The following is a 16,024-nucleotide window of genomic DNA, read 5'->3' as shown; positions in this document are numbered from 1 at the left end:
ACTTTTATGTTTTATTTTCTCATAGTTTTCACAGTGTCTTCCGACATTGTCCTTTTAAAGGGAGGGAGACCAGTGTAGCTACACTCATCATAGTTTGTTGTCAGGATAGTTACATTTCAGCCACTGTAAGAGACTGATCGTCTGTAATTTGTACAATGAGCACAATGTCAAACAATGTGCAGAACGGCGAAGTCCAGAGACATTTACCATCAATTAATCTTAACCCTCGGACAATCCAGGATCAGTTCCCACAAGTAGGTTTCCTAATGTGAGTGAAGCTTAATTTCTAGTACAACATTTTCCCAGCTCTAATCCCTCCTCTGTGGTGAAGGAGGCATCAATAGAGACCAAAAAGCCATTTTGCTGTTAGAGAAGCTGGTTTACTGTAAGAGACCGAGATATTCTGTCCCCCGTTCAGAAATAGGCCCATCAAACAGCCTGTAAAACTATACAGAGAGCTCGGACATGGGCACTTTACTGCATTTCCCTGTCAATATAATGGCCTCATAAATGGAAAAACACAGAACATCTCAGGTCGGTGTCACAGCATTTAATTTCAGGCAGACGTGAGAGGTTCAGAGATGCTTTGCAGAGATATGGGGGCCTTATACTTTGTGTCTGTAGGGGTGCAGCTTACAGACAAGGGTTGTTTTAACCTAAAGGATTCCAGGCTGACAGAACAGCTTGTGATCCCACCTTGGTGTCAGGGAGATTGAGGCGGAGGCGTTGGCAGACGGAGACGATAATCAGACTCCACGCTCGCTGATTTTCAGACAAATTAAACGTCAGGGGAAAGCAGAGAGCGGGACCGCTGGGCTGCTTTGAAAAGCTGAGGCTATCATAAATTATTAATGGCTCCCCGTCACGGCCCCCGTCTCGTCATCCCTCACTCTTTTCAGCCATCTTTTTGCTTCATCCATCCCTCCTTCCTGGCTCCTTGATGTTGATCACACTTCTTCCTTCCTCACTTTATTCTTCCTCTTAAGACTCTTTCTCCCTGTTTATATTTAAATGTCTCTCCTTCCTTCATCTTCTGTGCCAGTCACCTCCTCTTTCCTTCCCTCCTTCCTCCCTCCTGTCCTCCCTCCCTCTGTTCATTCCCTCTTCCCTGCCTCCTTTTTGACTTCACCGGGTTTTCCTCCCTCCCATCCATCTGCTACTCATTAATTGTTCCTCCTTAATCTTGATCACCTTTTCCTCCTCTGAATATCCTTTTTTCATCACTCCTTCCTTTTCATTGTCTTGCTTTCCATCCTCCGATCTATTCATCCCTCCTTCCTCCTCTTTAAAACTTCTCACGTCCTGTTTCTTCATTGTTTTTCCTTCATAACCTCTTAAACCCCCCATCTCCTCTCTTCATCCCTTCATCCACTATCCTCTCCTGCTTGCTAAGTTATATAGCAAACTTTACTACGAGCTGTGCAAGTCAACTTAACCTTTGAAGTTTTAATAGACCCATATGGATTTTGCATCAACGCAACACTGAGTTTTTGGTTCTTTTCTTTTTAAACAGAGAAATTTGTCACTATTTCTTCTGCCCACCGGACCATTAGAGGCCTGTTACCTCCACCGAGGTGGTTATGTTTTCACCCCGTGTCTGTGTGGTGGTTTGTTTGTTTTATTTGTCGGCAGGATTACGCAAAAATGGCTGATTGGTTGTCTAGGTTGGTGCACAAAGTTTGATTCCAAATATAGAAGGCAATTACATTTATTCAGCAATTAAGTCAGAAAAGCAAACGCACCCCGTCCAGCAGCTCAGCTTGGCTACTTACTCAGATCCGTCTCTTTTCAGTGGTTCCCAACCTTTTCTAACTCATGGCGACCTCATAACAATATGGAGGCCAAATAATGCGTTCTCAGAGCACTTTTTATTTTAATGGTAACTATTGAACATTCAGGATTGGATTAAAAGGAGGGGAATCTCAAGTTTTCTATTTTGTTTGATGGGGAGAGATCTCTTGTCGATTCACAGTCTGTCTCTTGACTCTCTTTAACTCTTCCTGTTGCTAACCAGCTCTCCATTTTGATCTTCCATTTTTTTTATCTTCTCACGCACAATCAGACTAAGATAGTGAGGCCAGTGACAACATAAAAATTCCTGGCACATCACAGTGATAGAGCTTAATATGAAAAAAACAATGAGAGGAGTTCTTCAACTTTTTAAGATTTTATAATATCTTTGTTTTAAAACATTTAAAAACATCATTTATATTTTTTATTTTATATTTACATCTTTTTACCAAAGTCATAATGGTTTGCAAACGATTTGTCAACCTACTTGCAATACCCCCGTGGCCCACCAGTGGGCCCGACCCACAGGTTGGGAACTACTGCTGTAGAAAACAAAACAATCCTTGGAGTAAATAACATCAATACAAATGTACATTAGTCCCATTTTTTTTTCCAGTTTTCCGAGATAAAACATTTATGAATCTTCTAACTTCATTTCAAGTAATGTTAAAATGCTTAAAGTGTAAAACCCAATTTGATAAATGAAAGGTATGACAAACACATAGCCTTACAATGACATGAACAGCAATGATTTCTTCCAGGGGGAGTAATCCATCGAGTCACATGATAACTGTGAAGTTAGGATTACATTTTTGATGCACTCAGCGCTGCTAATCCACTCCGCTCTCTGTCTTGCAGCGTGAGAAGCAGAAATTTGTAAACTTCCCGCTGCAAGTCAACAAGCGAGGGAGCAGATTGATAGATAGGCATTTGAGGGATTTTGCTCGACAGATGGAACAGCTGCAAAGCCCTGAAGTGGCCGTCCATCCTCAAACCCGTGTGAGCGAACTGAGACAGGATTTGTAATGGGCCTATTCACCAGATTTAGAGCTCGGGCTTCAGCCTGTTATGGTAAAAGAAAAAAAAAAGAAAAGGAAAGAATCATTCAAGACTCTATGGGGCAAAATGGACACGACCAAATGTTATTTGAAAGTATCAGCCTCCTCATTATAGCAGAAAACATATGAGGGGATTCCAGTCAAATTGCTCCAAGCTATCGCATGGGCAAGGAGATAATTTCTCACAGTATTGTAATGGTCTATAACTACTTGTAGCACTCTCTGTCTTGTGCTTTCATTCACACACACACAGGGTCTCACACACTCACACTCACACACACACGCATGCACACACACAAGCATGCACCACTACCATCAACCCCAGCGAGCTGCAATAAAGGCGGCGCTGATAATTATGATAATGAATCTAGCTTCTGTCTGCCGTCTATTGTCACCTGGTAATGAGTTTGTCCCGAGGGTCACTGGTGTAATAGCTCATTAGCAACGCTGGCTAATGCTGCTCTGAGATGTAGCCCACAATTGCCAGAGGTGCATTGGTCAGCCGGACTATTTGTTTGCTGTAGCGGCTGAACTGCTGCTTAACCGGCCTCTCTTTCACCATTGATCAGTGTGGGTTTCATTACCACTGAGAGACAATGTTGCTGTGTGTCTGTGTGCGACTGTGTGTACTGTAGACTACCTATGTGTGGTTTATGTGTGCATGAATGTCTACATATTTATCCATGTGTGCAGTGTATTTACATGTTTGAAAATATTTATATTTTTTGCTTGTTTATATTTCCTCTGTGTTTGCTCATGTGTAAATTAGCAAGAAAGTGAAACTGAAAACACAAAATATATGAAGTTATGAGGTGACTATTTTGGAAAATACATTTCAGGAAACACAACAACTTTTCAGAAAACAAAAAATTTCACAAAAACGTTAGAATAGGCCTGCACATTATAAAAAAGTTTTAGAAAATGCAGCAACATTTCAGAAAACACAACATTTCAAACGTCGATTTAAAAATAAAAAAACACGATTCCAGAAAACACAACATTAAAAAGAAAAGTTTAAAATGCGACATCTCAGAGAATCTGATGACATTTCAGAAAACAAAATTTGACATTTAGGAAAACACAACATTTCAGAAAAGACAACGTTACAGAAAACCTAATATCTCAGGAAACACAAAGCCTAGATATATTACAGAAACATTTCATTTCTAAAACGCTGTTATGTGTTGTTCTTTAGGGCCACTGTAATCTTGGCCTGTTTCTGTAACCTGTGTCCATGAGTAAGAATGTGTGTGTCTTCCAAAATGACCAGTATTCACTAACGCAGCACTGCCTCATTAGCTCAGTGCAGATGGATGTCCCCGGTCACTGCAGTTTCCCGTAGACAAACTCTACAGGGCATCCTAATATAAATGAATTGGCCCCAGCAGGTTCTTGCACAGGCACTTGGCAGCCTACCGATAACACATTTTCTCTCTAATGTAGACCTTATTTTTCAGCCTGGGACCCATATGACAAATTCATCCTCATTCTGGGACCAAGACTCGTGAAAACATATAGCTAATTTTGCCGTTGGAGCTTAGGTCATTGCATATTTTATATACAATGAAGAGAAGACAGGGAGTTCATATAATGGTTATAGTTCTGGACCTGGAAAAAAGTCAGAGACTCACTGTTGCTGGATTCGTGCATGAAAAATAAAATTTTAACTGAGTATTCAGAGTTGGAGAGTAGAGTATCTGTTAATGAGCATTATTACCTCTTGTTTGATCTTGCGCTACAAAACCAGTTCGGTCTATGTGTCAGTTATTCTCAGCTTGTTTAAGTCTTCGGCCATGCTAATGCCTGCTAACGGCCTTCAGGCTGTACAACAACGCCTCAGTGGTGTTTCGAAGTAGATGCAGCAAGCTAACATGCTCAGTGATAATGCTGACATGCCAACCAGTGTTGAGCGGGTAACGCTTACCATGTTCACCATGTTCATTCAGCATGCTAGCATCTTAACATTTGCTCGCTAGCACTAAACACAACATACAGCTGAGGCTAGTGAGAATGTTTGTGTTTTGATGGTGCTAGATAAAAGGTTGACAATCCATAGTTGTTGAGGCATTTCACTTTTAAATACAATGTCAACCTCATAAGCCACTTCAACATGTCATCATCAGAGAATTGATTGCTCCATTAAGAGGATTTTAGGGGCCAAAAGAAGTTTTTTTTCTCTTCAGGCTAGTGCCAGTAGGTCCAACAGTTATTTTCCCCCGTTTATACTCATTATATACCGAGTGCGAACTTCTAAATATGGCGCAAATATAGCTTATAGTTCAGTGAACACAGATTCATGTTCAGTTCGTGTTCATAGTTCACAGTCCTACAAAATTAACTATCATGTTCATTTCTTCTGTTCTTTTTTCATGAGCTGCTCTGGGCTTCTCCTATCTATCAGTCATCACTCCCCAAACTGAATGAATAACTACACACAGAATCACAGACAGATTACTTTTAAAATACAAGTGTATATATATATATATATATATATATATATATATAAGTATATGTTTATGTAAACGATGTGTCATAACGCAGGAGATCTCACGACAGATTTGTATACGAATGTGTGTATTATGTGCAGACAGTGAAAGAAGAGGTGCATTAAAGGAATATACTGTGGATGCAATCGAAATTTTATTTAGACTGTAGGAACCGAATCACACAGCAGTTCAGAAACATTTAATAGATTACAGGCCAGTACACGCTGTACCACAGGCTTCATTACAGTCACTGGCTGAAAAATGTGCCTGGATTTCAGTTCATATACCGGGTGCTGTAAATCCTCAGGTGTAAAACACAGTTCTTCTTCTTCTTCTGACATTTTTTTTTTTGACATTCATGTTCATTAGTTGCTAATGAATACGTTCAGTTCACCGTTCACCAAAAACATGAACGCGCAGTTTTAACCAAATTCATGCACTGATATCAAGCATTTCGAGTATTTGGTATTGTGGATTAGATAGGAGAAGCTGGATCCAATCAAATACGTGCTCGTCCCAATTTGGGATCCTGTTCTGACAGATTCCAGCACTTATTAAGCCCCAAATTAAAAGAAAAAGCTTCATTATCCTCCCTGAAAGCTGTAGGCTACATAAAGCTGATGAATTATGAAATTGATCTTTACTGATCTTGCTGTGGTAATTGTGTAGATGCTGTTTGTATTTTGAGAAAAACAAAACTCTACCAACTCATATGTTGTATCACGACAGTAGCAGAAATAAAAAAAATAGCCTGGAGACAATAAAAGTTTTTCTTTCAACTTAACCGAACTGCTGCGGCAGCAAGTCCCTCCAAAGTCAGGCAGCAGGAATCGGGAACAATATCCACAGGTGAACAGGTTAACAAGCTAACAAGCAGCGAGTACACTGTCTGAACGAATCTAAGGAGCCCCGAAGCTCCCAAGCAGTCTCCTCAGTATACTGGCTGCAGTTCAGCATGTACAGGAAGTGTGGAGGGGCACCAAGGATTGTACGAGAGCTGGTATCAGCAGCAGGTGTGTAGTACCCATAGTACTCATAGTACTCATAGTACGCATACAGCCACGGTGAGCCCCAAGAGAAAACATGTCCGTCAGTCACCACCTGCACTGCTATCAGACTTGACCCGGATGTCTACAGTCAGCGTTGGTGGTTGCTTCATGCTTAACTTCTGACAGCCCCAACAAGGCTGAGTGAGTTTCCTCTGTCTGTAAGTGCACTTTCAAACCCGTGTTGTTTAGTGAGTTTAAATCATCTGGCTGATTTTCCAAGCTTGGTATGATTCCTGATTCCTTTGGGCAGATCTGAACGCAACAATGAGACGAGGGCGTGGTTAGCAGTGTTAGTAGAGGTAGTGGTCTTTGTCACGAATGAATTCTGTACTGGTTCGTATGTGATGGAGGGAAAATGAATCCAACCTTGATCTGAGCCAACTCTTCAAGGCGTACCCTTCAAGTTTGAGCGAAACGGCTTCCGTAGCCAGGCGCACTTTGTGAGGATGATTCGAGGTCTCACCAGGACTAGCGACGAAGTATGTAAGCAGATACGACCTGCAGGACCTACTTCCTGTGTTAACTCTTTCACTTACAGCTTTTAATGATGCGTTTTGATTTAGCTGATTTTTTCTTTTTTTGGGTAATCAAGTTTACCAACTCATTCAGGTATTTGGACGAGAGCCAATGACCTATAGGTTTAAAAACAACCTCAGGTAATAATGACTGTGGTCTCAAATGCTGCCCAGTACTTACTTTTTTTTACAATCTTGTAAACTACATTTTCCCCATCCGTCTAAAACAGAAAATGCACAAGCTTTTATAAAAAGCCGCTAGTTTGAAGGTCTTTTTCATGAAAATCAATCCGTGAGAGTAGCTCTTTAAAAGTTAACATGTTTCATGATTTGCAAACCGAAATATGCAAATATGTGGTCATACAGAAGAGACCTATCCATCTCCTTATTGAAAGAAAAGAAAAAAAGATTATATTGCCCATAAAAGTCAGGGATGTTGAATTGCAGTCAGCCATTTTGCAAGCAGAATATGTGTCATAGTTTAATGAGTCAGTCAGCCATTTTGGCTGCTGGAGTCATGACTTAATCAGTCAATTAGAGCGGCGGTTGATTAATATGACTGGACTGGGAGCAACCTCAGCCAAGAGAGAAATGGGCCGGTGAATGAATAATCACCACTGGGGTGCTGGAGCGCTGCTGCGTGAGTTATAATCATCAAAGATTAAAGGGGAAATAAACTCAAATTTTAAATATGGTCCCGGCTCTCAGCGTCTGAGGATGATGATCCATGGGCAATTTCTCTGAATCAGTGGAGACGGAAAAAAGTTGAAAGACGGTTATTTGCCAATTGAACAATAATGATACTTCTGGGGCTATAAGGAACAAAGTAATTAATAAAGCAGGACTGGCCATAACTCTTTACGCTCTCCTTCTTCTCTTTCAAAAGGCTGTGCAGCCCTTATATGAAAGAAAACTGGACTGTATGTTTCAACAATCAATAATTTATGAGATGGAGTAATTTTCATTTCCTTTTCAGTTCCATGTTGGTCATCTTCGAAGCAGGATATATCATCATTGAGCTGCTGCTTGAGACGGTCCTATTACACTATCAAAGCTGATCGATTACCGAGGCAGCAGTGCTGGAAATTCAATACCTTAAATTTATATACCGGAACTTTAGACCCAACTTTCATACCTTTCAAATAACAACTTATTTCACATAGTGCTGAAACTGCATCCATTGCTCCCCTGTGTGAGGTCCCGCTAATATCAACTACCATCAAACCATAATGTTCTGCAGTCCTCCTGATGCCATTTGACAGAGTCATATACTGTACATGAATGAAAAAGCAGATAACGAAGGACGAAAGACCCCAGATATAAAAGTGACTACAGTCGTTGTCTGCACCAAAATATCGCTTCAGCAATGCAGGAGTGATTTCTTAATCTGAAACCTTCAGTACCTGCGTGGATGTTTCTATTCCTGTCACTTGGCGTCAGCGTCAGTGCTGAATGGCTGTTATATTTGGCTGTGGGATGAGTGAGTTTTTCTGTATGGAGTGCATGCTCAGCAGTCTTTTCTCACACACAGTTTTTTCGGTGCGGGTTGAAAACAACCACAGGGACATTGAATGATGCTTCAGTTGTGATTTTAAATGTCTATGCCATTTCTTCCAGGTGGTATTTGAACACCAAGTTTCATCTTTTGGTTACCAACAAAAAAAGAGACTAAAAAGTGAACATCCTTTATCTAATATCTTCATAAGGGCTCAAGGGTTGGTTACCTCTGTCCCAACTGTGGGACAAATTAATCATGCTTATCACTATTGTTATGACGGGCCTGTGACAGCCTAGTAGCGCCGCTGTCATGAATTGCTACGCAGCTATTGCGTCAAATACAAAGAAGAAGAAATGGAATTTGTAATTTTTTGTGTATTTTTGTGGCTTTGTAGAAAACAGGGAGTCACGTTCGAGCTGTGAGAACAATTGATATCTAGATCCTGCGAATGGTCGAGAGAGGAAGAACCTATTTTACCTCAATAGTGATTTTGCTGCATTTCTTAAGGATGTGTTCCTGCAGAATGGTTCTTATGTTTCTTGCTGTGAGGAAACCCCCTCTGGTACCTTTATGTTTTCTTCTTTATCTCTAATTCATCCGCTGAGTAAATTTCATAATTTCAGGACCCATGTATGTAAGGCTTAAATCTGCATGGCGAAAATGAAATACTTTTCCCCTTTCATAGAAAAACTGGTTAAAATTCTAAGAAAAACAAGGATCCTGCAAGACGAGAGCTGCGCGCAATAACAGAAAAATTAATAAATTGTCAGGGAAAACAGCGAGCAGCAACAGTCCCAGAGGAGAGAGTCATGTATGCCGAACAATAATAAGCAGTGGATAATTTCACCATGAAGGAAAATAAGTGTAAAAAGCGTTTTCATCGCAGAGCCTTGGACCAACTCCAACCTCATCAGAGGGGCAAATTTATTTCAGTCAGAAATGCATTGGCTTTAATTTCACGCTGCACGCATTTCGATACCGGCAAGAGGGCGGAAAACGAGAGGGACAGGGAGCGAGAGACAAAGAGGCAGAGAGAGAAAATATGAAGTTTAATTTTCTGCCAAAACTCACCATACCAAAGAGAATTAAGGTTGATACACTTACAAACAAAGGAAGAAGAGAGGGAAAATAAGATAAGGGGACAGGGGGAACAGTTTATATCGAGGTTATGTAAATTCAAGGGAGGTAATTGGAATTTAGTTTTGAGAAATAATTTAATTCATTCACTGTTTGATTGTCTTTAGCTTTGTGCAACTGATCATTAAGAATGCTGCAGTGCTTTTAAAATTGCTTCATTTCATTGCCGCGAGCGGAGTCGAAGAAAAGTTATGATCACGGGGAAATGGTTGCGTTGATGCTGCTGTTGTTGAGAAGGCTGCGTGTGTAATGAAGAGACAGACGGAGAAACGCTTAAGAACATACTCATGGTTGGAAATTAAATGTTTACCGCCATGTTTTTTTTTTTTTTAAATATATAAAATCACACAGATCAAAACTGTCCATGTTACAGTCCTTATTGTTGTGAGGCTGATGTGTGAGTGGTTTCTTTGTCTCCCACGATGGATGGAGATCTTCAGCTTTTATCCCCGTGGACACACCGGACCTCCCGCTGCCTCACAGCATAACGACACTGTCCATGTAACACTGGCTCACAATACACTGTCTGGTGCAAAGACTTTTGCATAAGAGGATGAATACAATGCCAGAAAAGGAAGACGCGAGTCTGAATCTTTCGGAAATTGAGATTAATAAAAAAGAACAATTTGATGATGTCATACACTTTAGGTTTTAGTGACGAGGGAGAATAACCTGGATGAACTATTTTAGATTTTCATCATACACTCTAGGTTTATGTTTGTATCTCAGTAATGCCTTTAGAGAATTTATTCAAATTTGGCACAAACATTCATTTGGACTCAAGAATGAACTGATTAGATTTTGGTGGGCGAAGGTCAAAGGTCAATGTCACTTAGACCTCACAAAACACTTTTTTTTTGTTGTTTTTTGTTCCCATAACTCTCAAATTCGTATGCTAATTATCACACGGTTCAACACAAATGTCTAACAGAATAAAATGACAAAGTGATGACATTTTATATCCAAACGGTAAAAGGTCAACTTCACTGTGACATCATAATGTTCTACAAAAACACTTCTATCCATTATTCAGTGCTGTAAGACCCTATTTTGTTTTGGCCTGTCCCTGTGTTTTTATCAGGTTCTTTCTGATTGCCTGACTGGCTTCACCTGGTAGGAGGTCTCTCTCTCTCTCTCTCTCTCTCTCTCTCTCTCTCTCTCTCTCTCTCTCTCTCTCACACACACACACACACACACAGCCTGACTGGATTTTGTTTGGTTGTATATTGTGTTTAGTTAACGCCTCAGTTCTTGTACACGTGGTTTGAAGTTGGCTTTCATATCCTTGCACCCAGCACCTACAGTACTCTACTGACTTCATATTTGTTAGTTTGCTTCGGTTGAATTGAGCTATCCTTAATAAAATTTGGTTTCTTTACGTGGTTACTGTGTGGACCTCCCTTCTGTGTTATGCTCCAAACAAGCTGGTCGCAACAAGAAGGGGAGATTGTGACCTTGTTTCCTGCAACAGAAGCATTTATTTAGCTGATAAATCATGAAGTATGTGATTTAAATGTCTGCTGAAAACATCAGATATGTAAATATAAATATCACATTTCCTTACACTTTTAAAGTTTTCCTCATTTTGAGGTTTGACTGTTGCTCTTTTAATGACATCGTCTCGTTATGTTCTCTTCCTCTGCAATGATTTACGCACCCGACTGGAGAATTAGTGCCACCTGCTGTTAATCTCGATCTTGATGCACCTGAGTCCTAACACTCACATTACAGCAGTGGATGGAAACACGTATTAATTTGCATTTTTCTTTTGCAAACTTCGCTCTACATTTTGGGGCGTGTGTGTGTCTGTGTTCGGCGTCGCCACTGACTGAACTCAGCAGGAACTCCAGTCCTCTCTGTTGTAGGAAGCTGCGTTGTCATGTATGGTATGAAGTGAGTTGTGTTGATGGAGCCGGCTGTCTGTCGTAGTTCAGTGCTGAGAGTTGACCGGTTTTGAATGTGCATTTCACTTTTGACAACGGCTTTGTGTTGCTGCATCGGCTCGTTCATCGTGCGGGCTGATACATAATGTCATCATTTACCAGCTCAGCTCACACACATACAGGTGTAGGGCTTGTCTGTGAAGTATTAGGATGGATGAGGGAGAGGGTGGCATATACTGTATATATGTGTGTGTGTGTTTGTGTGTGTGTGTGAAAATGTCTCAAGTACTGCACAATAGAATAAATGGAAACAAAGCTGTGAGTTGCACGTGTTATTCCAGGTTATTACTTGGGGCTTTATGGAAATAGGCCTTCTCTTTATATTTATTGTTATTTGTTGTTTTATGGTTATTTCCAGTGGCTATAGAGTAACAACCATCAGTACTGAACATTAACAGCTGATTAAATAAATCAAACAACAGCTGTCTCTGCAAAATGAGCCTCTAATTCTGGCATTGTCAAGTTGCAATTAAGAGAAAACCACAATACGTAATACGTTGCCACCCCCACCCCCCCCCACCAGTCGAAACTACTAAATATATCCTCAATGACTTGAGCATCCATCCGCCTGTTCTTTCTCTCACAACTTCCCTAAAATCCGTCGTTAGCCATCGGAAAGCCCCTCCACCAGCTTTTCAACGCAGCCAACTGCAGTCAGCCTGTAGCTCCTCTGCAAACTAAAATCCTCCCTAAAATAGCAAAAGAAAAACCAAAAAAAAAAACCTTCCCCGCTGCTCTCTGCATCCTGCTGCTTCCTGCCTGCTTCACTGTACCTGCCAAGAGCTGCTTCTATTTATGGAGCAGAGAAAACTGCGTGTGATACAACATGCATGACAATACAACTCAGGCTATCATACAGCAACACTGTCTTTATGTGACTGTTGTAGTGATGAGACAGAAATCAATGCTCACAAGTTCCTCAAAGAGTAAATCTGTGAAAGATCTTATACGACAAAATGTTGATGTAATCCTCTGATCAGCTGTGACCCCGTCTCTTTTTATAATCTGAGTCTAGACTGAAGCAATATGCTTTTACATGCTGTAAAGATGGTGACTCTACAGGAAGCCTGTTCCATGGCAATGGCTGAGTCACTGCTCTGCTGCTCTGTGTGGGAGATGCATGTACAAGGCAGATGTAAGCAGGGCATGGCTCTACACACACAAACACACACACACACACACACACACACACACACACACAGAGTTTAGCCACTATAGACGATTGACCGCGTGAAGATTTCCAAAATGAAACTAGCCAAACTCGCGGCGTGGCTCTTGGTTGGATGTTGATTGGTCCAGACTGAAATATCTGGTCAATATTTACCAAGACATGGTAAATGTCATTTGCCATTAACCAAAACATTTAAGAAGAGAAAAACAAAAAGCAACATACTATATAACTTACTTTATCTCGTTTTCCAATAGATAAAAACATAATGTAACAGAACAAACAACAAAACACAAGTAGTTCAGGCAGTTAAAATAAACAAAACCAACAAAATAAGCTGGTAAAAGTATGAAAATGTCCTTTTTTTTTTTTAATGAGAATGGATTAGATTTTTGTATATTTAAAAATCCACTTAAAATCTCACACAACTGGTTTGGAAACCAGTATGCAATTTATACAAAGTGTGATGTGGAAACATGAAACCTCCAGTGCTCATACACTGAAATCTGACATGTCAGTGAAGGACAAAGCAGCTGGCGTCCAACAGTTTCACTTTTGAAATGTATATATTAACATATATTAACTATATTATTAACATATTCATAGATTCTGGATTTTGCAATGTGAGGGAACGATTAGATGAAATTTTGCTCTTTTTTTTAATAAGATAGTTGAAAGAAAAAAACCCCAAAAACTCATTATTATTCAAGCAATATTTTTTACACGTCTTAAAACCAACGTTTGGATCAATGAGAAACTGGATCAAATGCCTTTTCAAAGCCAAACCTACAGCACCAACTTCTCCTAAGCAGAGATTTATTTGATGGAAAGCTTTGATGATATTTTATTATTAAATATTTTTCCAAGCACTTTCTAGCTAGCTGCTGTTACCTCATGAAAATTGATGCGGTGATATGAAAGGAAGGATCAAAGAAGCAAAGATGATTAGCCTGTTAATTTTGCAGCTACATTTTACTGTATAGATATCATCTGAGCCTTGTGTAAACCCATCAAAATGTGAATGCAGCTTACTCTATAAGCACACACACACACACACACACACACACACACACACACATACTTGGGTATCCCTCTTGATGCACACAGGAGGAAATTGTGACATAATACGCATCTATCTTCACCACACATGCTCATTTTAAAATGTAATACGTGCTGCAAACTGTGTGATGACACGCGGACAATGATGGATGACTTTATAAACCGTGTCCAGCATGAAGAAACATGGTCTACATGCACAAGTGAGAAAAGCAATTACAGCAGAGGTAATTCTCATATTCACACACATGTCAACTCAATGGTCTCTGTCTAGTTCATCCAGCACTCTGTCTGTCTGCGTCGCCCGTCCCCCTTTTCGAATATCGGAACTACTCCAGCTGCACCCTATCTGACACCATCATTCAGTGGGTTTGGGATGAAATATATCTGTGTATGACAAGGAAGGTAGGTTATGTTTTTCGAAACTTATTTGCACCAAACTTGGTGGAGGGATGTGGCATGGGCCAAGGAATAACCCATAAAGTTTTGGTGTGATTCCGGTCAAAGGGGAATTTTGTTTTTATCACTTACCTTAACATTGCAAGATATTTGAGGTACGTGTTGTACTGAGTGCCATTCTAGGTATGTGGAGCATTTGAATCATAAAAATGTCCAATGTTTCTTGTCGCCGGAGGAGGTCGTAACACTGGCCGATTAGTGGTCATATAGAGCAGGTCTGCACTGTGCTCTTGATAATATTATTTACAGAGAGAATACAATAATGATAATAATAATGAGGAGACTGATTATGATAATTGCAGCAGGTGTTGAGCAGGATCATGGAGACAGTAGGTGGTCTGCAGTCACAGACCCAGACTCTGGAGGCAGAGGTACCTGCAGAAAGCAACAGGAGGATGGAGGGGAGAGACATTAAAACTACAGGAGGGAGGAAAAACACCAAGTGGAAACAGAATACGACTTTTCTCGATCAAACAAAGTGCTATCTCTAAACACATCTGTTAATATCCGTATATTCTAAAGGTCTTCGGTGCGTTTAAACCACCTTTCTGCAGTGTGCAGTTGAATTTTGAATAGGTTAGCTACTTAACTTTGCAGTTGCTGTTTTCATTGTGATTGCACAATAGTCTGGAAGACACCATCCGTTACTCTGATGATAATAATTCAGCGATTTGTTCTGGTTAGAAATGTGTTTGAACGCAGTAATTTTATTTTATTTCAGCCTAGAGGGAAATTGTGTTGATGGTGTCTTCCCTCTGAATGCTAATAGACAAAAGGTCAGGACTAAAAAGTAGAACTAAAAGAAAGAAAACTTTGCATATAATCTTGGGCTTCTGCAAATTCTGGATTCTTCCAAATGTGTAAATTCATCTCTCTTATGAAAAACCAATTTAAAACTAATTTAGCACCCTGTTTTGGTAGCATGTGGCTTAAATTTGTCTGTGCACCTATTACTACAGGAAAGAAATTTTTAAAAAAGTATAATGGTGTCTTGGTCAACATTGAAATAGACCTACAAACATATAATTAACAAGACAAGGTCAACACCTAGTAAGTTGCTGGACCACATACGGTAAATGTGCGAATTGAGGACGTCGATGAAAACTTTGTGGAACCGCCGTAAACAACAATCGTCTAGTCTCAGCTCGTTTCCGCTCTTTGTGTGTTTGCTTCTCTCCCTTCCTCTGTGCTCACACACACTGAATTTCCAACAAAGCTGTTCTCATTTACACGTTTTTCTGTCTCTGTTATCAGACGACGGAACAAGTACGAAATAATGACTGAAATGTCGCACGTTAAGACTACACGTTAACTTCCGAGCCATTTCCAAGCTGTTGCTCTGCTGCTGATAAAATCCTGATGTTATAACCGTGAGGTCGTCTGAAAAAAAAAACAACCCAACACCTAAATTAAAGACGAAGACTGTGATTTCGGCTACGTACTTGCAAAACAATCCCTCAGAGAGGAAGTTAAAAGTAACAGATTTATTTATCGTCATTGCTTGTTGCAGCATGTTCATTATCTTTGTGCCCACTGTTAAGTTCTGTAGCCAAAGCTATTATATTCTATTTAATAATGTGACGGCCCCCTGGCCTGTCGTCTGAGGTGATTTGTTCATGTTCTGCCTCGCAGGTAGTAAGTGGGTGGACCATCATTTGGGTGAGGCTGAACACCTGAGCCCGTTGTGCTAACTGCAATCAATCTGGTTTAACTCTCCATCTGCAGCATCTGTGTTTGTTTGCTACTTGTTTTTTTTTGTTTTTTGTTTTCTCCACTCAACACCACTGCACCAAACCTGTAATGCATCCACTCATACACCCACTGTTTCCACTGATTCACCCCCCCCCCCCCCCCCCCCCCCCCC

Source organism: Seriola lalandi, unplaced genomic scaffold, assembly GCF_002814215.2.
Source record: "Seriola lalandi dorsalis isolate HSWRI2012SDOR001 ecotype SW California unplaced genomic scaffold, Sedor1 jcf7180002054312, whole genome shotgun sequence".
NCBI lineage: Eukaryota > Metazoa > Chordata > Actinopteri > Carangiformes > Carangidae > Seriola > Seriola lalandi.
The sequence above is the reverse complement of the archived record's forward strand: the minus strand, read 5'-3'. Positions refer to the sequence as shown.